The sequence below is a fragment of the Dermacentor variabilis genome, chromosome 4, assembly GCF_050947875.1.
Source record: "Dermacentor variabilis isolate Ectoservices chromosome 4, ASM5094787v1, whole genome shotgun sequence".
NCBI lineage: Eukaryota > Metazoa > Arthropoda > Arachnida > Ixodida > Ixodidae > Dermacentor > Dermacentor variabilis.
The window spans coordinates 51,172,589-51,192,987 of NC_134571.1; the positions used below are offsets into that span (position 1 = coordinate 51,172,589).

At 42.6% G+C, this 20,399-nt stretch overlaps 1 protein-coding gene and 1 long non-coding RNA gene across 2 annotated transcripts in view; both read left to right on the forward strand.

The window, feature by feature from the left end:
• LOC142578198 (flavin-containing monooxygenase 5-like) overlaps window positions 1-20,399 on the forward strand; it is a 62,685-nt gene that overhangs the window by 24,413 nt on the left and 17,873 nt on the right. The gene's annotated exons all lie outside the window — the stretch shown is intronic.
• LOC142579117 (uncharacterized) lies at window positions 5,451-15,342 on the forward strand. The gene is made up of 4 exons (XR_012827355.1): window positions 5,451-5,715; window positions 6,833-6,958; window positions 9,193-9,410; window positions 12,558-15,342. It is a non-coding gene; the product is annotated as an uncharacterized LOC142579117 (long non-coding RNA).

Here is a 20,399-nt window from a genome sequence, read left to right on the forward strand (position 1 = left end):
CACTATCGTGCACTGATTTTGTACGTAGCTCATGAAGCTGCCGTAATGAGCAGCAAGCCAGTTTGTGCGGCCTTTTCACACCGCAGATCAGCTGTAGGCTGTATACCTCCCTTGTTTTCCTTACCTGACTCGAATTTATTGCTTACGATAGCTCGAGCGCGTGTCATTGTGTTTCTGAACTACGCGCTCCTTCAACGGTGTTCGGGGTCGTCGTGCATGTTTAGTTACTATGACGACTAATGTCGTAATCATCGCCAGTCTACGTATGTCCACCGCAAAACGAAGAGCTCTCCCATGCCACCTCCAATTATCCCTGCCTTGCGTCATCCAATTCAATCGTACGCTTGTAAGTTTCATAATCTAACCATGTCGCATAATTGTTTGCCACAGTTGACTTCTTCACTTTCTTTCCCTTGGCGCCCATTCCGTTTACCTATGAACCGCTGTTTATCTACTATACTCATTTCATTACATAAACTTCCCAGTTCTGCTTCTTCCTCTTAGCATCGACTAATATAGGTGAGCATGAATAAACAAAAATGATTAATGGAACGGGCCGGGCTGACCCTCCTTTACAGTATAAGGGCGAACTGTGTTCTTGGCTCTGGAAACATTATTAGAACAATAATAAAATGAAGAACACGTTGCGTAGTGACGTCAATTGGATGAGATGGTGTCATTTGTAATCGCATCTGTGATGCGGAATAACAACAACCCGATGAAACCGAACTCGCAGACCACGCGTCATCAAAGGACTCAATCACAATGAAGCCACGCTTCTTTAGTAGAATCAGGACAAGATCGGCATTTAACTTAGTGTGGTTTTCATGACTGGGTGCGTTACCTTTACCTTTACAAAACTGCAGTCAGGTGGGCGAGGTAATGCGCGGTAAGTGATATGGTACTGACGGTGCTTCATTGTAGAGAGGAAGATAACATTTGACCAACTGGATAGAAGATGATTTCCTGATGTGTGAATGGAACATCTATGGTGCTCACGGAAAGACCGCGCCGAGTGCAAAAAAAAAATGTTTTTGGGCGAAGTTTTCTTTGCCTGCGTTAGAGGGTTTGGCGTGGCTGTTTGCTGCTCGGTGCTGCTGGGTCGGTCGGTGCTTTCTTTTTTTATAAGCGAGGCAATTTGGGATGTTACATGTACTTAGAGCCAGATATCCCAAATAATGCACTGCAACAAGCAATATATACATATAAAAGAATTCTAACACAAGCTAACACCACCTGTAGCAACAACTCTGCAGGGGCGCGAGCTCTAAACCCACAAAAATCAAGTCACGTGCACTTCTACATGGCACTTTTGCAGCATTGATGGCACCAAGAGAGATTTGCCTTTAAGAGCTGAATGCCGAAAACATTTAATATTTGAGATGGCACTTGGGTTCGTCTCATGTTTATGTGATGCTAGTGGTCCTGCAGAAAGCAGACCAGAAAGATTCGGCAATTTGGATGTAGCAAAGCACTTCGTACCAAACACCACTAGTTCGATTTTGAAGCGCATTGTGCGCAAAATTCTTCCTAGTTGTCTGTTGGTTGTTAGTGTATACCTTCGAGTTGGGGCCTTTACACGTTGGCACGATATTGTTACTCTTTAATCACGTTGTTCGCGTAAGGGTTGGTTCCCGACTATATGCTCAAAGAAATATTTTAATCTAGGACCATGAACAAACTCGAGTGCTTCGCTGTGTTCTCTGTACTTTGTCTGTGGTTGTCTTTTGTCATGGAACACCTACTCGGACAGGACAGACAGATGATAGTTGTTTTATACACTAACAATAGAGTTTTCAAAAAAGTAATGTTTTCCGAAATCAGCATACTGTTGCACCACCGCTACTACGCAGGAAGTGAACGCAAATTTCCGCTACTTGGTCTACTTTCGCGAGACATAGTCCCTGCAACCCCACCTTCCATACCAAGCCGGCGACTTATCTGACATCATCTGAAACGGCAGAACGTGACAACGTGTGATATCACTTGACAACCTGCGCGAAGATTGGTTAACCCGACAGAAAGAAAGAAAAAGAAAGAAAGGGCTTGGAAGTGGAGCAATAGATGCAGCACAGAGTCACTGACACGGAGATATACAAGTGGCTGACCTCTCGATTATTGAAAGTCCTGAAACCTCCCGTACGTTTCTGCGTGCGAGCGTTCCCTAAGCCCTGGTGACTCGGTTAAGAACACGCTTTGACCCTTGGCTTTATCGAAGTCCGATCAAACTGATACGCGTTAGCAGAGTGCGAAAGCAACGAACGATTGAAGTAGCACACGTATAAATTTCGGTCACCCTTGTGCAAACAGTTCCCATATTTTTCAGTATGGTGCGCCGTCAGGCCACGCTGAAACCGAGACAGTGGCAAGATACTTTCGTCACTGTCAGTTATAAGTGCAATCTATTTAACACTAGCCGATCAAGAAACAGATAACGCTGTATTGAATACAAAATATCTTGAATCAGCTTGGTGGGCTTTGGTCGAACAGCTACCACCCGGATGTAGGTTTATAGAGTCCATGGGCTATTATTCCTAAGAAATTGTTTCATCTATTGTAGTTCAACTTGTTACGGAATCATCGCACACTCTTAAAAAAAAGAGAGTCAAAAGAGGGTCACGACTACCTCGACTCTCTTTTTTCAGTCGCTGACTACCTTTTTTTCCAAGGGTAGTCACAAAACGAAGTCGGGAATGACGCATGAAATGGATGACTCCCATGCTGCTTGAAGGGAGTCAGTGAAAGGCACATATGATGTTATAGGTTGCAGTGAATGTGGATTCGTTGGTTCACTCAATCAAATAACTGATTGACTATACCAAAGGAAAGAGCACGATATGTAACTACCCGAGTTCAACTCTATAGCCGCAAAAAGTAAAATGCGTTTCATGCAGTGCTGTATTACAGCATAATCAGGATAGCAAGAAAGGCAAATTGTTTTTTTAATTTTTCAGTAAGAAATAATTGAAGCAGGGTGGTACAACACCAAACTCCAAAAGTAATAACACTGGTTGGTATATCTATGCAACGCACTGTACATTAATATGTATTTTGTACATAAAGATACCTTAAGGGGGGGGGGGGGGAGTGCATGAATATTGATTGCCCATGCACAGAATGGAAAAAACAAGAAAAAAATACAACACGAATATACACACAACGTCAACAGAACACAAACTGTGAAGTACACCCACTTAGAGTTCATAACATAAAGCTAAGCAAATATTACAATTTTTAATGAAACCACTAATTCACATCTGGGTACCACTTTCCCTGCCAGATAAAGATCGAGGAACTCTGGTAATACCTCATCTTCTGGCTGCGCCGCACAAACTACATTGCGTTTAGATACCTTACGTGCTTATCGATGTCTCCTGAATTCAACAAGTCCCATCTTGTCTAACAAGAACAGAACCTCATCCTGAGCCGCAAAAATACCTGCAATCTGTCCAAATTGTGGGTCGTCTGCCTTACCCGTCGTGGTTGCTCAGCGGCTATGGTATTGGGCTGCTGAGCACGAGGTCGCGGGATCGAATCCCGGCCACGGCTGCCGCATTTCGATGGCGGCGAAATGCGAAAACACCCGCGTACTTAGATTTAGGTGCACATTAAAGAACCCCAGGTGGTCGAAATTTCCAGAGTCCTCCACTACAAGTGCCTCATAATCGGAAAGTGGTTTTGGCACGTAAAACACCATAAGTCAATTTCGTCTCCCTTGGTCATTAAAAGCACATCTCCCACATCGTATGCCATTTGCGGCATAGTGACTGACTTCGCCTGCCATACGTTACCTGCAGGCAGGCGCTCCTCAATGCACGTATGTAAAACAGATCTTCGCACAGGTTTCAGGCCTGACATGGTGTGGCGTTGGTTGAAGACAATCTCACGGAATTCATAGCTTTGAGAAAGTTGGTGAAGCTCTGCAAGTGTTTTACATGTGTTTTTGAAGTTTTTCATCTTTGATGCCTTGAACCTCATACGCCAGATTTGTTTGAGTGGTCCGAAAAGAGATCATGCGTGGGTAGTGCACAAGGTAATGTAATTTAGGGATTATGCGGGCTTCTGGGTAGCGGGTAACGAATGAACGGAGAAATTCTTGAATGTTCACCTCCATATAAACAAGAGACTCTGAGGCAAGCTCATCATACAAAAGCATGCCTACAACTTCCCTGAATAGGAGGTAAACCTCCCAGCCTTCGTTTCCCTCTATAATTTTAGAAGCGAAAATCTGAGGTAACAGTCCGAAAAGGCACCACTTCTGTGAAGCAGTGTCCTTTAGATGGGTATTGCCTCGTACGAAGGCTTCTGTGGGGCGTGGTGGTCTGTCAACGCTTTAGATTTAGAATCTAAAAACGTCGTGGTCTGTTTGTAACATCATTGCGGCCACAATGGAATGTGCAAACTTTGTGCAATGTTCTGCAAACCCCTGTGCAAAAAACGTGCAAACGGCTGCTCTGTTCTTGCTCAAATTTTGTAGAGCGATCGCATTTTGGCGTCGACTTTACACTTGGCACAGTTAAGTGCCTTGCTTGTAAGAAAAAAAAACGCAAATTTGCCTGTGCCCTTGAGGCTGCAAACAGCTGCCGTAACGGCGCGAGCATAAACCAGTTTCGCCGCCTGCCGTCAGCTTTAAAAAGCAGCGTCTAACGGAGGACGGTCGCCTGTTCCAGGCATAGAGTTTAGAAACTCTATGGTTCCAGGAGCAGGCAACACGCGGCAGCGCTCCCTGATATGCTGCTTTCTGCAGCTGACGACAGGCGGCGCTACAAGTTTATGCGTACACCGTCGCGGCAGCAGCTCGCATTTTCATGAGCGCCGGTAAGTTTGCATTAAAACAAAGATCAGACAATTAACTGTGCTAAGTGTTATACTAAACGAAGTAGGCACCAAAATGTGGTCATTCTGCCAAATTTGAGCAAGGATAGTGCAGCGGTGAGCGAAAACTGTTTTGCGAACGCGCGCAGCGAAATATTCAGGATCCAGCACATGACTTACGGCTTTCGTATTTACTTCGACTTTGGATTCGCAACTATGAGAAGCACGGCTATGGCTCTGACGGCACCTTGCCATCTACGGCGGTGAACGAGTATCTAAACGCGAGTGGCATTCCTCTCTTGCTTGCGTTGTGCCTGTGAAATCTGACAGCGGTGGCAGCATGTCGTCCGATCCGCCTTCAACTGAACTCTCGCCGACTGATGCGGAAGGAGCGGTTTGCCTCTTGTTTGCGTTGCGCCTGTGGAATCCGACAGCGGTGGCAGTATGGCGTCCGATCCGCCTTCAACTGAACGCTCGCCAACTGGTGCGGAAGGAGCGGTTTGCCTCTTGCTTGCGTTGCGCCTGTGAAATCTGACAACGGTGGCAGTATGTCGTCCGATCCGGCTTCAACTGAACGCTCGCCGACTGGTGCGGAAGAGAGAGAGAGAGAGAAACTTTATTTTGGTTCCTTAAAGGATTTAGCGTCTCGAGGTCTCGGTCGTCTTGGGCGCCGGCGACTTGGAGCCTCTTCCAGCAAGGGTGGGCCCCTATTCCAGGGCTCCACTGAGCCTAGCTACCTGACTAGCGTGCTGCACGGAAGAAGCGGCTTGCCTCGTTTCGCAGGAGCCATCAAAGAAAATCGTGAAGCTCACAGGCGCCCGGAAACTCGCCGACCTCCACGAAAGCCTGCGGACGGGAGGGTTCGTGTACCTGATGACAGGCAACGATCTTCTAATACAGGTGAGCGTAAATGTACTGCGCGTTATGGAGCGCAAAGAGGATTTGGTCATTGTTTGGTTCATTTTATGTTATTTTGTATACAATGTTTTTTGCAATGTTGTTTGCCTTCCTTCCTTATTTTGTGATTTGCCTCTGTATTTACTTTGCCCCTCCCCTCTGCAATGTACAACCGTACCTTGAGGGTATGATAAATAAATAAATAAATAAATATGGGCAAAGTAGCAACAGTATGCGTAGCGGAAATGTCGAGCACGATTAATAACTTCGGTTGCCGCGCTTTGAACTGACAGATCGAGTCTTAGGAAATTGCTCTGTGTCACTTCACTGTGCTGCCAACTACTAATATTTTTGTTTCGTCGCAACCAATGCACTTGACCTTAAATTGAGAAGTGTAGCGCATACTTGCCCGTACGAACACAACGTTGCTCAACTATAATTATTGCCGTGTCGAGAAGCCGCAAGGAAACTAGCCTTTTCAGGACTTCCATCTTCTGAAAACTTCTGCAGTTGGTTTACTACTGATATTGGGGTAAGGTGTGCAATCGCTTCCCTATCTGGTAGGAGAGGGAGTAGTAACAGCTTCAGTCAATGTTATGGTGCTTTAGTTAGCATAACTGGTCGCAGTATGCCATATTCTGCAAATTTCTTCAGCGTTTAACTAATAAAACAGGCAAGGCGACGAAAACGGACTTGTTGTTTGCCTGTTCAATCTTTGTCGTCATTTGTGCGCTGCAACATTCACACAGCAATGAAGTTAAATTGAACCAACTGAGGAAAAAAAAATTGCTGGCATTTTAAGCAATAGGACTATGAAAACCTTGGGCAATCAGCAATATGGTTCTATCTTTGTGAAATCATCTGTTCTTATACACTGGTGGTTGCTGACATTGCATAAATAAGCTTGGCCTTGTTAGCTTAATGCGTCCTGTACTTAGCTCACCTATGGGCAGCAGGATTAGCGCTGTGCTGTGCTGTGATGGCTCTAAATAACAAACCTGTTTGGGACAGTACAGCAACCATAAAAAAAGGCTGTTTAATTAATCAGTGCCTGTTCAGTGCCCACAGCTTCACTTCTAATGTGCAAAACTATTGATAAACCATCTGGGTGTGCTTTCAGATCTTCCAACGACCGGTTCCAGTGCTACGTCGACATGGGTGAAAGCACGACGGTGTGTGATGGAGCATTGATTAACTTGGTTGTCTCTCCAAGCCACGCCGAAGCATCATAGGCACCAAAAAAGCCGTATGCACCCGATCTTATTTAATCTGTACTCATGCATTAACTCTGTATAACATTAAAACCTGTCGTATGCTGGAAAGCTATAATATCGCTATTAGCAGTACTTTAAAGAGCCCCTCACCAGGCCACATAGCTAATTTAATTATACGCTGGAAGTTGTTAGGTGCCCTCTTGGGAGCATTCTACTGCAAAAATTTTCAAATTGGCTCATTAATAGCTGAGATAGAAATATTGCAGTTCCGCAAACCCATGATTTAAGGAGGCGAGCGTCACAGCCAAAAAACGCTTGGATGCCCCTTGCCAAGCCACTAGTGGAGAAAAGGCTGCATGTTGTTCCATACATGCATGAAGTGGCCCACGATTTAAAGAAAGTGGCCAGCAGGTACAAAGTACCTATTATTTTCTTGGCTCCATGGAAGCTTACTGGCCTGTGCCCACGCATCTCAGACCCACAGAAGCTGACCCTTTGTGGTAAAAATCATACAAGGCCATATGTGACTTGCGCGGTCGGTATGGTGTACGAAATTCCACTTAATTGTGGCAAGGTGCATATCAGCCAGACAGGCTGTTGCACCAACGATTTGGCAAGGGAACATGAGCTGTCTGCCAGCTATAAGATTAATGCACATTTGCCTATGCACTGCAATTACTGCACATGTGAGCCATATCTTTTCCACATCCGCATTCTTGGTAAACGCAAAGATTGTCTGCATGGGAATTAATGGAGGCCTGTTTCATCAACATGAAATGTGATGTCTATGTCAGTGATACATCTGTGGCTTGAACTGAATTGAATGACAGTTTCTGCACTGTATGACTGAATAATAATGGGCAAGCTTGTTTGAGTATTGCGTGCAAATGTATGTGCGCACATGGCCACCTTCACCTATAAATATGAACCTGTTTGCTTTCAGTAAAGTAGTAGCAAGGGACACTCATTCCTGTCCTAAAGCTTTTTTCTGCCCCTGGTTGTATCTTAACTTAGGGGAATAAGCTCATGGGAATTTAGTAAACAAATAAATGCATGCCATAGGGGCAATTCCACTATGTAAAAATAAAACGTTTTTTTCCCCCTAATATTTTTATGTATCTATATAGTCCTAGTTCCACTTTTATAGCATACCACTGTCCTTGTTAAATATTATAATGCTCTGCTACTAATAGATATGACAAATGAGGTGTATTTATGAAAACATAAAAACAAAAAGCTGCAAAATATTTTTTTAAATTTTGTGCAGTCTAGACAGCCCAAATATAACTGATGATATATGAAGAGCTTAAGAAGCACAATCATGTTTGCGACTCCTCAATCCTTCCGTATCATCCTTCAAAGTCTTATCCGACCTTGACATTTGTATCTATCTCAGTAGCTCAGATTTATGTAATGCTGAGGGAAAATTTGACTTCCTGTTTGAAATAATAGCCATGTTTCACCAAAAAAGCTTATAAGCAAAGGCACCAAGAAGTTATCAGAAAAAATGCGTTCATTGAAATATTAATTCATTAGCCACCAGAAATGTGATAGGGAGTTAATAATGTTTGGATAAACACAAGCGGTCTAGTTTGTGTATTTGAGAACCAGAATGTTCTAGTATATTTTTGTTCTATCAAATCATCCTTGGCCTTCATATGACCTGCTTTTGTTCTCTGTTTCTGGTCCCAAGACAATGCTAGTCTGGTCTTGGCACTTTATGGCCCAGTATTTGTCCTTCACAAAGCAATACCTGTGTAGACGATTTAGCTAGCAATAAGTTTTCCTCAGAAGGAATGTTTGCAGGTGCGTCACTATGGTTGCTTATTTCACCTTGGTGGGGGAGCTTCTTGCTCATGGTACCAATGTCTGTGAAGGGACCAATAATGCGCCTTCCTTGTGCATGGTACCAATGCAAAAAGGGGGAGAGGGATCATGGTGTGTTAGTAAGGAGGTATCTGTATAAGGGGTGATAAAATTCCTCTTTAAATTTCGTTTTAACAGCCCATTCATACTGTAACGAGTCAGTTGTCTCAGTCAGTGATTTTTGCTGTTCGTACATCATTATCCTTGAAAAGCAATGGGCTCCATTTGCTATGGCAAATGTGCCCATATCTATCAAGAGCCCTTCCTGTATTCTTAGCTCGTCACTAACTATATAGTAGGTAAATTTGAGCATGTGGAGTGATAGTCTGTGATACCACATCTTATGTTTTTCTAGCACTGGATTTTGTTGTTGATTTCAATGAATACTTCTCTTTTTAAGGCTGTCTGGTAGTGCAGTTCGACATGCGGAGAATGCAGTCAAAGGAGAGTACAAGGAATGGAAAGAGTACAAAGGAGTACAAGGAAGTCAACGTAGACACTGCCTCCGATGCCCATTGACGTTGCTGCACACCTCTGAAATATTACAGCAGGAGGCATGCCTGACAATCTTCAAAAGAAAATTGAATGGATTGCCTACAATTCGTCATCTCAGACAATGTAAGTCACAACAATTACCTGGATGCAGTGGTCAGCAAAATAATGAGAACTCACACTCACCAAAATTCTATTCAGCCTGGTTCATTCGGGCTAAGACCTACAGAAATTCAACTCAGTCGGACTCACTGAGACTCACTTTCGAGATCAGTCTGAGTGAGTCGACTCATGCATCAGTTTGCCAACCTATGGCAGATGTAAATAAAGTTGGGATAGAATGTACTTAATGAGAATTCATTCCACAGTAATGTCTCAATTATGTTCAGTCGTGCATTTTTCCCAACCTTGTATTGCAATATGAATGGTAAGCACAATGTTAATTAGCGTATTACGCTCCATTCTCATGCGGTTATGTCACTAAGGCAAGTGGAAGGTGTCTATAATCAAAACAAGTTTTTGTTGTCTAATTCATGATTATAACTTAGTTGCTGCGTAGTTCCCCTTGAAAATGCTCGATAACCGAGGGGAAAAAAATTGTTTTCCTAAAGCTTTGCATTGGGGCAGTGAACAATGTCCAAATTGTGCAGTGCCTTTTTAAGTGTTTAGCAGTGTATATGGCATTGTTGGTTCGAAATTTTTTTATCACTGATACATCGTTGACTAGTTCTGAATTACAGTTCACTCATAACCTCGAAATTTAAATATTCAATGGCAATGTCGACATTGCAGCCCTGAGCCCATTTTCTTTATTCTGGCGAACAACATGAACCCTGACACTAGCAGCGCTACATTTTATGCGGGTATACAAATACCAACTGAATTGGATGGAAAGACAGTTGTGGCTAGATGAATTAGTACAGTGCTGCATGCGTCATGTCAAATTTGCGAGTTCGGTTACCACCAGCAGCATTTCTTCTACTTCCATTCCTTTTCCTTCACAAAAAACAGTCATGAAAGCTACAGGAAGGTTAACACTCAGTCATAATTTATGTCATGCTTCAATGGAGCAATATCCTCCGTGGTTTCCTTGCCATGAGTCTTGGGTTAATGAGTGGGCGAGGGCGCTAGAATGGCGCGTTGAATAAAGCTTCTTTAGCTGCTGGTTACAGTTCTTATAGGTAGTGTACACCACAAAGGTAAACGGTACATAGACAGAAGTGCCGACTGTCAACAGAGAGGTTATTATTCAATGTGCCGAATTTACACAAGCAAGTGAAAGAGCTATCTGAAAAACATTAACTTCTGAAGATAGAACAAAAAAAGCAGACGAGTGGCCTAAAAATGAACTATGCTGGAAATCGAGATACAAAAAAAATATGATTGCATCACAAATACAGGCCGTTCACGTGACTTCCAGAATAACTTTAGCTCTTTTTCTGATAGGGCAGTCAGAAAGGCATCTGCAAGGTCAAGCGCAAGATTTGGCATGTTGAATCCACATAAAATGTTGTGTACGAAATTTCTCTTTCATGCGGCGCTTGTCATATGGGGCAGACTGCCAGATGCCTTCATGAGAGGTTGTGCGAACATGCATATAATGTGCGCAGTGGCAGAGAAAGTTTTTTTTGGCGCATCATACTAGCATGCGTGGCTGCACTCCTTGGTTTGAAAGAATGTCAGTTATTCACAAGCACAAGGATGGTCTTACCCATATCATACTTGAAGTAGCACAATTGGCATGGGAGCCGAGTGCATGCATCAACAAGCCATCCATTGCCTTATCTGAAAGAGAGCTCAAGTTTCTGGGAAGTCAAACCTACGGCCAGCATTTTTTACGCAACTCTACATTTCTTCGTGTGCCTCTTGATGGTCTGCTTTGTTCTTTTTAGTAGTTATTTTTCAGATAGCTGTATCACTATTGTGTGTATTCAGCAATAAAACCTCCATTGGTAGTCAGTGCTTGTGTCTGTGTCCTCGTTTAACCTTTGCACTGTACACTCACGATAATGGATCAACAACTAGCTTAATAAGCTGCCCTTGTAAATTCTTATAGGAGATGCTCCTTCAAGTTTGTATTCATGGCTAATTTTCCCTTGTGTGCATATTTCAGTAATAAGCTAATTTGAAATATTAATTACAACCTTTTATAACATCTTGTTTGGTCAAAGTATTGTAAGAGTTTGTGAACTCTGGTCATGATTATCCGTTTATCTTGGCTATTGCAGGACAAAAGGATTAAATGTTACCCCTGTCCTGTGTCAAATCCATCTGATCAATTCTCTAACCTCGGTCTTGTCACGTACCTAATGCTTTCATGGTGCAGTTTACTTAAATTCTCCCATCTGATGACTCACAGTTCAACTGTTTAATATTATTTCATGGAAATGTTGCATATTGTTTTTTGTGTATTGTTTGATGTCGAAGGTTGATGCATGCTTTTTTAAACATCAGGTACCCAAATAAATTGTGCAATGTTGCTACAAGGAGCCTCGTAAACAAGTACCCAGCTCTGAGGGACACATTGCACCTTGGCCATGTAATAGCATTTTCTTATAACTTTTTATTATTTCTTTTGCACTTTTAGATGTTAAGCATATCCTGGCCAAGGCAGCCGCATTTCAATGGGGGCATAATGCAAAAACACCCGTGTACTTAGATTTAGGTGTACGTTAAAGAACTCCAGGTGATCCGAATTTCCGGAGTGCCCCACTACGTCATGCCCCTTAATCAGATCGTGGTTTTGGCGCATAAAACCCCATAATTTTTTTTTTACATTAAGCATGCTGCCAAAGCCTTTCTTACTACTTTGTAAAGTTTATGGCCATCCTTGCTTGCAGCTGTTCAGGTCTGTGTGCTTGTGATTGAGTAGAGATGTGGTGGTTTTAAAGCTTTGCCGCTTAACTGAATAGGAAGATATCAACAGCACCTCTGCATCTGGCATGCATATGGCCACCTCTTGTAAAATTAATTGCATGCTCAGCTAAATATGTATTTGGTTAAATAATACATTTTGGTACCTGTAGCCGTTTTCATGCATTAAAGTTTTGACCAACACCAATACTGAAAGTAATTCTCAGATATTGTGTTGGAAGGTGTGCTAAAATAGCTCACTTGGTACATTTTGGAACATGAAGGAAACAGTGCAAAAAGCAAGCTAAGGTTAGGGCAACTCCATGTTTAACTGTGCTGTGTTTGCAGTTTCTTTAAAAACTGGAAGTCATTGAACTGTTGATTAGGTATGTAAAGTCAATTTCTTTCATTTCATTCCAGTTCTCATGGTATATGTGCCCAAGAAACAAGTACAAAAACATGCGAAAGTGAATGCTACCAGGATGCCCTGAAGTCGATGCAGAAGTGAAAGCAAGAAAGGCAAGCGAAATTGTGACACATGCTCAAAATCTGGATTTTGAAGACGGGTGATCAGCTGCAAGTTTGCATGCATATTTCACTAGATAAACTGACTCTCCTTCTTTGTTATGTGGCTTAGTTGAAACATAAGTTGCTTCTCTTGATGTACTTGTTCGTTTCATTTACATTTTTTCTTTAACAAATGCCAACATGCAATCCAGCTATAGCAACTATATCTGCAATGCTGTCATAGATTTTGTAGGTGATCAAAGAAGCAAAATATCATATCGCATCGCCACCTTGAACCTAGAGTGAAACATTTGTTCAAGATGTAGTGGTAGATGCATTTATAGACTAGTAATACAGCATTCGTACTGTAATGTATATTGATATACATACTAAGATGTAGTGAAAAGTGTGTGGCTATGCTGCTCTGACACTTCAGTTGTTTTAACCCTTCATTGATGAGTTCTGCATACAGCATACCAAAAAATATAAATTTTTCTTGCTGATTTTTGGCATTGAGTAAGAAGTTTCTTGTAAATGTATTGAGCCAACATTGAATGGCAGCAAGTGTCATTTGCCAGTTTAGAGCAGGAACACAGGATGGGAAAAAAAGGACATGGGACTCATTTTCTTTGGAAAGCACGGTCAGAGGAGACAGACCAGTGCAAGATCTGCTGTAGTGACCTCAGACACACAATGCAAAGAGCTCTCTGTACAGATTCCAAACGCAGCCATATGTCGCTTGGGGAGAAGCCCACTTCTTCCCCCATACTACTAAAGGAGTTTCTAAAAAATATCCTTTATTTTCGTTGATTATGCTTATTCTCAATGTCTTTTGCACATTTAGGTATAAAATAATTTGTTTTGTATTTATATGCGTGCTCATTAAAGGGTTAAACAAATAAAGTGGTTCCAATGAATGTGAATGTATAACTTTAGCGACTCTAGTCACAATGTGTTGATCATTCCATAATCTTTGTGAGACCACGAAACAGGAACTAGGCAGCATGAAAATCGCTCAGCAGTACCAAGAAGGAAGTTTCAGCACTTATACAGTACTGCAGAATACACTTCTATGCTGTACCTGTGGTGTACTTTTTATTATGTGGTCTTGATCCCACTATGGGGAAATAACTGCTTTGCAAGTGCATTGCAGTACTTTAATACTTTAACTGCTTGCTGCAAAAGGAAAGTGCCATTAGAGTATTACATAAGGATGATGTGTTATGAGGCAGTTGCTAGACGTGGTATGTCACAGCGCTGAGTTGCCGGCGGCCATTATAATTAGCTGTTTTCTGTGGCATTTTTAACTTGACAGAACATAGTGAGCATTATTTGATCAATAAACAATACTACATAATTCTGGCCCTTATTTGGAACTTTGTCTCATCTCCGTGATGAGCGCAACCCGCTTTTGATGTTACTTAGATGGAGTGACTCCTTGCAAAGCAGCAGGGTAGTCTTGTTAATGATGCTGTCATTCACACTTACGCAGATTGTTTAGTAGGCATTAGCTCAGTGCCATTCCCCTATAGAATCACAGCTTGCATTTCATTCATGTATAATAGAAATATTCTGTAGATTTCATATGAAAATGTGACATTGGAGGGCATTATGCTATAAGTTCACAGCAGTGAGCCCCATTATTGGAAGACAGCTGTTGTCTCAAATTACTTACAGCAAAGTGAAGCCATGTACAATGTTCATGTGCAGTTTAGTATGGGCCACAATGACCAAAACAAACATAAATAATGTTCTCGTGTTGCAAAAGAAAATTGTTCGAATAATCGCTAATGTTGACAATACAACTACCTCCAAGTGTGCTTTTGAAGCACATAACACTGTCCGCGTCAATCACTTGTATAACTTTAAGTTGTTAAAAAAAATGTATTTCTCAATGGCATCCACTGCCAATTTTCATTCTACTCTGGCATCTTTGGACATGTGTCGTGCTAACATACACATAAGACCTATTAATACATGGAATATACAATGTTTTTGTGCTAATTATAAATTTCAAATGTTGTCTTATAACCTGCCTCGTGTTCTAAACACGTATAAACATACAAAAGGGTATACCAAAGCTGAGCTGCGGAAATATTTTGTTGAAATGTGATTTTATGTCTTTGCTAGTAGATGCTGCATGTTTACTTGGTTATTACTTTTATTATTTCTGAACATATGCGTGACCATTTCAGCGTTTCGATTTTACTGTTCAAATTTTGTGCAAAGATTAATAGACTCTGTATGCATAAATAGTGAATGTTTCTCTTTATTGAATGTGACTATTCTATGTGTGTCTGTTGAAGATTTCCTGCACCACTCTTGTGCTACTGCTTGTAGGGGTTTTCTGGACAGTCAAGCTGTGCAGGCAGCTTTTTGCCAAAAACCTACCCTCCAGTTGAATCTGGAAAATGAACTTATACATATATTCTTATACTTATTTAAATATGTTCTGCCTATTGTGTATCCACGTGTGTGGGCTTGTGATATGCCCTGATGGCAAGGCCATTTATGGTTCGTTCAAAGAGAACATCTACGGATGCATTATAGCTATTCTCTGGCTCCTCTCTTCCTGCTGTAAACTGGATTCTCTGCTTATAATAAATAAGTGTTCCTTGTGATTACTATATGTGCTCTTGCTAAAGGTTACTGTAACGTGTTCATGTTCTTATTGAATAAAATGTTTACAAAGTTTTAACAGTTGTGCTGTTCTTTCAGATCTTAACTGGAGCAGGCAGCATTTGACGCAAACATGGAGGCAGTGCTAATGGAAACATTTAGGAGGTGAGACAATAGTCTTTTTTGACAAATTGGATGAAATGACGGCCAAGAAGTTGCACTTTTGAAACATTATGGGATGTACTTACTATGCCGGCACCCCGAGGATATTGAACTGGCGCTATTTATAATGTCCGGTTTTGCATTTATCTGGCCTTTAGGCATATTTCTTTTCTTCCATTAGCATCAATGCTGTATGATTGCTTTGATTTGGTGAGATTGTAAATTTGTCGCTTAATATCAATATTGAAATTTAATTCTTCTGTCCATGTATGCCTCCATGGCATATTGAAATAAATGAGTCCTTTGTCATGGCAAAGGATTAAATCCTTTTTCAAATGCCTGAAATGCTAAATTACCTCATAAGTTTGGACATATTGCAGCTGTTTAGTATGCTTTGTAAACTGAAGCATAATGTTTCTCAAGGTTGGCCATTGATTCCAATTTAGCAAATCAGACTGTTGTCTTCTGTTTTTGCCAGGTATAGTCCATTGATGCATTTGAGGTTAATACAGTGATAGTAGCGAAATATTTGCTCTTGGTGTTTCACTCAATGTAGTGTTATGTGCTCAGTGTTTTTTTTTAGTTGTTTATAGTATTGCAGTTTATCATAACATATAATGGTGACTGAATAACTACGCATTTGTTGCACATGCAAACTAAAATCTATTATGTTGTGAGCTTCCATCTTAGTGTAGAGATAGTCTATTCACTACCCAGGCAGAGGTCACAGCAGTTGCTACAAGGGGTCTGGTTAAGTACCAGGAGGTAGTTTCACCAACTCTTGTGATGGTAATCATGTACACCACCATTGTGAGTCTTCAAATGACTACCCTAGGAAGGGTCATTGTTGCCATTCCAAAGGGTACCACTGACTACCAAGGGGTACTTGCATGGAACACAGGTAGTCACATCAACTCCTGCTTTGGGGGTAATACATACACCTCAGTAGTTCTTGCGGGAGAGTCACCGGTACTGAGGGAGTCGACCACACTGTGTCTCCAAGAGAGTACGTGTTACCACCCAAAAGGTAGTTTAACCAACTCTTGCCATGGTAGTCATGTACACCACCATTGTGAGTCTTCAGATGACTACCCTAGGAAGGGTCATTGTTGCCATTCCAAAGGGGTATCGCTGACTACCAAGGGGTACTTGCATGGACCACTGAGGTACTCGCATCAACTCCTGCTTTGGGAGTAATACATACACCTCAGTAGGTCTTGCGGGAGAGAGTCACCGGTACTGTGAGGGAGTCGCCTGCACTGTATTTTCAAGAGAGTACGGGTTACCACCCAAAAGGTCATCATATGTGCGACGAGCAGATACACCCCGAAAAGAGTCGCTTGGGACTACCTTTTTTTTAAGAGTGCAAGGATAAGCAGTTGTTGTTTATGTACTGACATATTGTTTCAGGCCGTAATGCTCGCACTATAGGGACAAGTTATGCTTACTATAAGTGAAATTACTGTCTTTCCCAAATCGCTTGTAGGATCCTTCGGTCACATTTGCAGACTTCTGGGATTGCAATGGTTCACTTCGTTTTATTTCTGCAAGATTTCACCGTACTTCTATCTTTTTGCTTAATAGTTTCCTCAGGTGAACCGGAACGGCAGACATATTTAAGTACACCTGTCTCGTTGGAAACGTGTAAATAAGCGTCGAAGTTTTTGTCACTATTGATGCGCGCCAGGTTTTTGTCCTCAATGTCATGCTGGCCCGTGCTCCACCATTTTTTTCTTTTGATCAAAAGGAAAAAGTTCGGGCCGAACTCATCTTACGGTGAACGTCGACGCTAATGCGATTAGCATTGAAGCAATGTAGTAACACATGTGCACCAAATTGCCACCGCAGAGACGCGTCTTGTATGAGGCGTGTATGCAGCCGGGCTCCTAGCTCTCGCATTACGGATGGGTGTTACGAGCGTCCCCTTTGGAACGGGGCGGTGGGTTGCGCCACCAAGCTCTTGCTATTATACTGCCTAATGTCCTACCTAGGTTAAACAATAACAACAAAAAAAAAACACTATGAACTCCCACAACCAAATTTTCTTATCCCCTATTGCGAACTGTGCTTTTGTACGTCTCCGTTTTTTGTCGTTTCCCTACTTTAATTCGACCTATCCTCCAAACGCCCCTTACTAATCCCTATTGCGGACAGGTGTACTTAAATATGTCTGCCGTTCCGGTTCACCTGAGGAAACTATTAAGCAAAAAGATAGAAGTACGGTGAAATCTTGCAGAAATAAAACGAAGTGAACCAGTGCAATCCCAGAAGTCTGCAAATGTGACCGAAGGATCCTACAAGCGACTTGGAAAAGACAGTAATTTCACTTATAGTAAGCATAACTTGTCCCACTGCTCTCGCTGAACCCAAGGGCTTCAAGCAGGCCAGTGGCGCCTAAATCGACCGGTGGGTAGACGTCTTCACATTCTAATAAAACATGCTCCATAGTTTCCCTAGCTCTTCCGCAGCAAGTACATGCTTCTCCTTCCTTCTTATATCTCGCTTTGTAGGTGCGTTTTCTAAGGCATCCCGATCTCGCTTCGAAAAGTAATGAGCTTCCCTTTGAGTTATCATAACTTGGTTCTTTCCTGATTTCGTTTCTTTTCCATTGCCGCCACCCATTTCAGCCTCTCTGGCTTTCCGCTTGACTTTCTTTGTTGCTGTGTTGCCCACCCTATAGGCCGCATACTTGCTGGTAAGCTTCCTAGTCCTTTTCCTCCACTGTGAATCAATGTTTTTCCTGTACATACACCTCAACACTCTCACAGGCCATTTACTTTCTTCGATATTCCTCAGTCGTTCTTCATACTCAATTTTACTGCGAGCTTCCCGCACTTCAAAACCATTCCTGTACATATCACCCTGCACAGCTATTATTACCAACTGGACTATTACCAAGTGGACGTGCCACGCTTTCTAGCGGCGTCGCAGTGAAGTCCGCGCATGGCGCTTGTGTAAACGTACCTGGTGATCAGTCTGAAGTTTAGCAGAATTTTTAAGAATCGTCTGTTGCAGATACCTTAATTCTGTTCCTTGAGCTGGATTAGTCAGACAGACGGACATTACTTGCATTACAAATCGAAATACATATTCAACTAACTAACGAAAGTACACTAATTAACTTCCTTATTAACTACGTTACGGCACATATTGTAATTTACGAATTGTAGCCGGTGAGCTTGCAAGGCGTATCCGCTTAGATTCAATTTTCAGGACGACACCAGTTTCGATTACCAAAAAAAAAAAAAAGGAACAGAGAAGAGGAAAGGCAGGCGGGTTAACCAGACGGCACGTCCGGTTCGCTACCCTGCGCAGGGGGAAGGGGATGTCGGTATGAAAAGAAAGAGAAGATAGAATGACAACCATCGAACGGTCGCCAAGACCTGTTCCTTTGAGGTACTGCAATAACGCTTTCGCGGCTTTGTGTGCCATCGACGCGCACGGCCGTGGTCCACGGATCCTGTTTTTCGAATATGGTTTATAGTCGAGCCGGTTCGGTGCTGTATGGAAAATGCGGGATGGAATACGTGGACGTTGCAGTTACTTTTGCGCTTCAATTCATGGAATAGCATTTTCTTATTGACCCTTTTCGCGGAGATCCCATGGGCGCTGCCATGTTTGATCACGTGGTGACACGTCCATTGCTTTCCTTAGCTGCCTCTGTTGCATCCTTGTTTACAATGGGTTTCTATGAAGCCGGTGCGGCTTCGCAAACCTTTATTTCAGGAGATATCGCAGACGGTGACTGGGTGGACGAAACGAAGCTTTGGCCACAGCTCTAGAGAACATGCAAAAGCGCTTTGGAAGATGATTAAGCTATGCCCAAATGGCGCGAACAGAGTATACAATGCTTGTTTTAGAAGCGAGGCTAAAGATATACTCCAAGCTATCCAAACTTTCCGCTCATGAATTGAATCAGGATTAGTGTGTTTTGCTCTTCGTTCTTTATTTGGCAAATATTTTGAAGCAGTGGATTCTCACGTTTCTGACTTCCTCGGTGCGGTCACTAACTGATTATTTTCTGCCTAATCGCTCGCGGATGTGCTCACTTCCGATAGATTTGTCCTTGCTGCGCGCGAGGCTTGAAACGTGACTGTTTTGTGCCTTGTAATACCGTGTAGCAAAGATGTATTATCGCTAGTAACTCGCTTACTCTTGTGCATCGTCATGAAACATTCAGCTTCGACAATTCCTGCGCTGTCGCTGTAGTCCGTCATTTATTGTGCGTATGTCGTGCGCATATATTCAAGTGTGCGCCCATTCACTCATTCACACGTTGGCGATAGAGTGGGCGTAAGTTTTGGTGCCAGTGGGGGTGGATGTCTGTTGATAAAGAGAAAGTGTGTGTGAATGTGAAGAGGAAGAGGCGTGGAACTTACTATGACAGGAAGCGGCGCTATTAACTTTGTCATTGTTTAACGAACGGTACTCACTCTTGCTGACGTTCCGGTGCTGAAGCACTTTTTTTTCAAGGTTAGCGATACAACGCTGGCGGATGAGCGAATTTCTGTATCCTCGAGGAAAGCCGTACACCTCGAAGTGCTGGCAACACGTAGGGACAGTTGCAGCAGTGGTCCGCGAACATGCGATTCACTATTTTTGCAGCCAACTACTGCACACGTCCTCAATCCACATGGTTCAATCCAGCATGATAGGAGCACAGTGCGTCAGCGAAAACTCAGATGCGTTTCCGACAGCTGATCGCACAGAAGCAAGGTGGAAGCGGCAATGGTTTCGTATTCGTGCGCTGTCGCTGAGGCCGCGTGCGGCGCGCCACCTTAAGCGCCATCTCGTTTCTCTAGAAAAAGCTTGCTCCGCGAAAAGGGTCGATAAACTTTGATGGAACAACAATGAATTTTTACCGCTATAGTTCGATGGTGCATATCTCGAAACCCATGCCATCCTCAAAATTTGTTCTAAGGGGATATGCCTTTGCCTTGCAAACTCACCGGCTACAAATATTAAATTGCAATA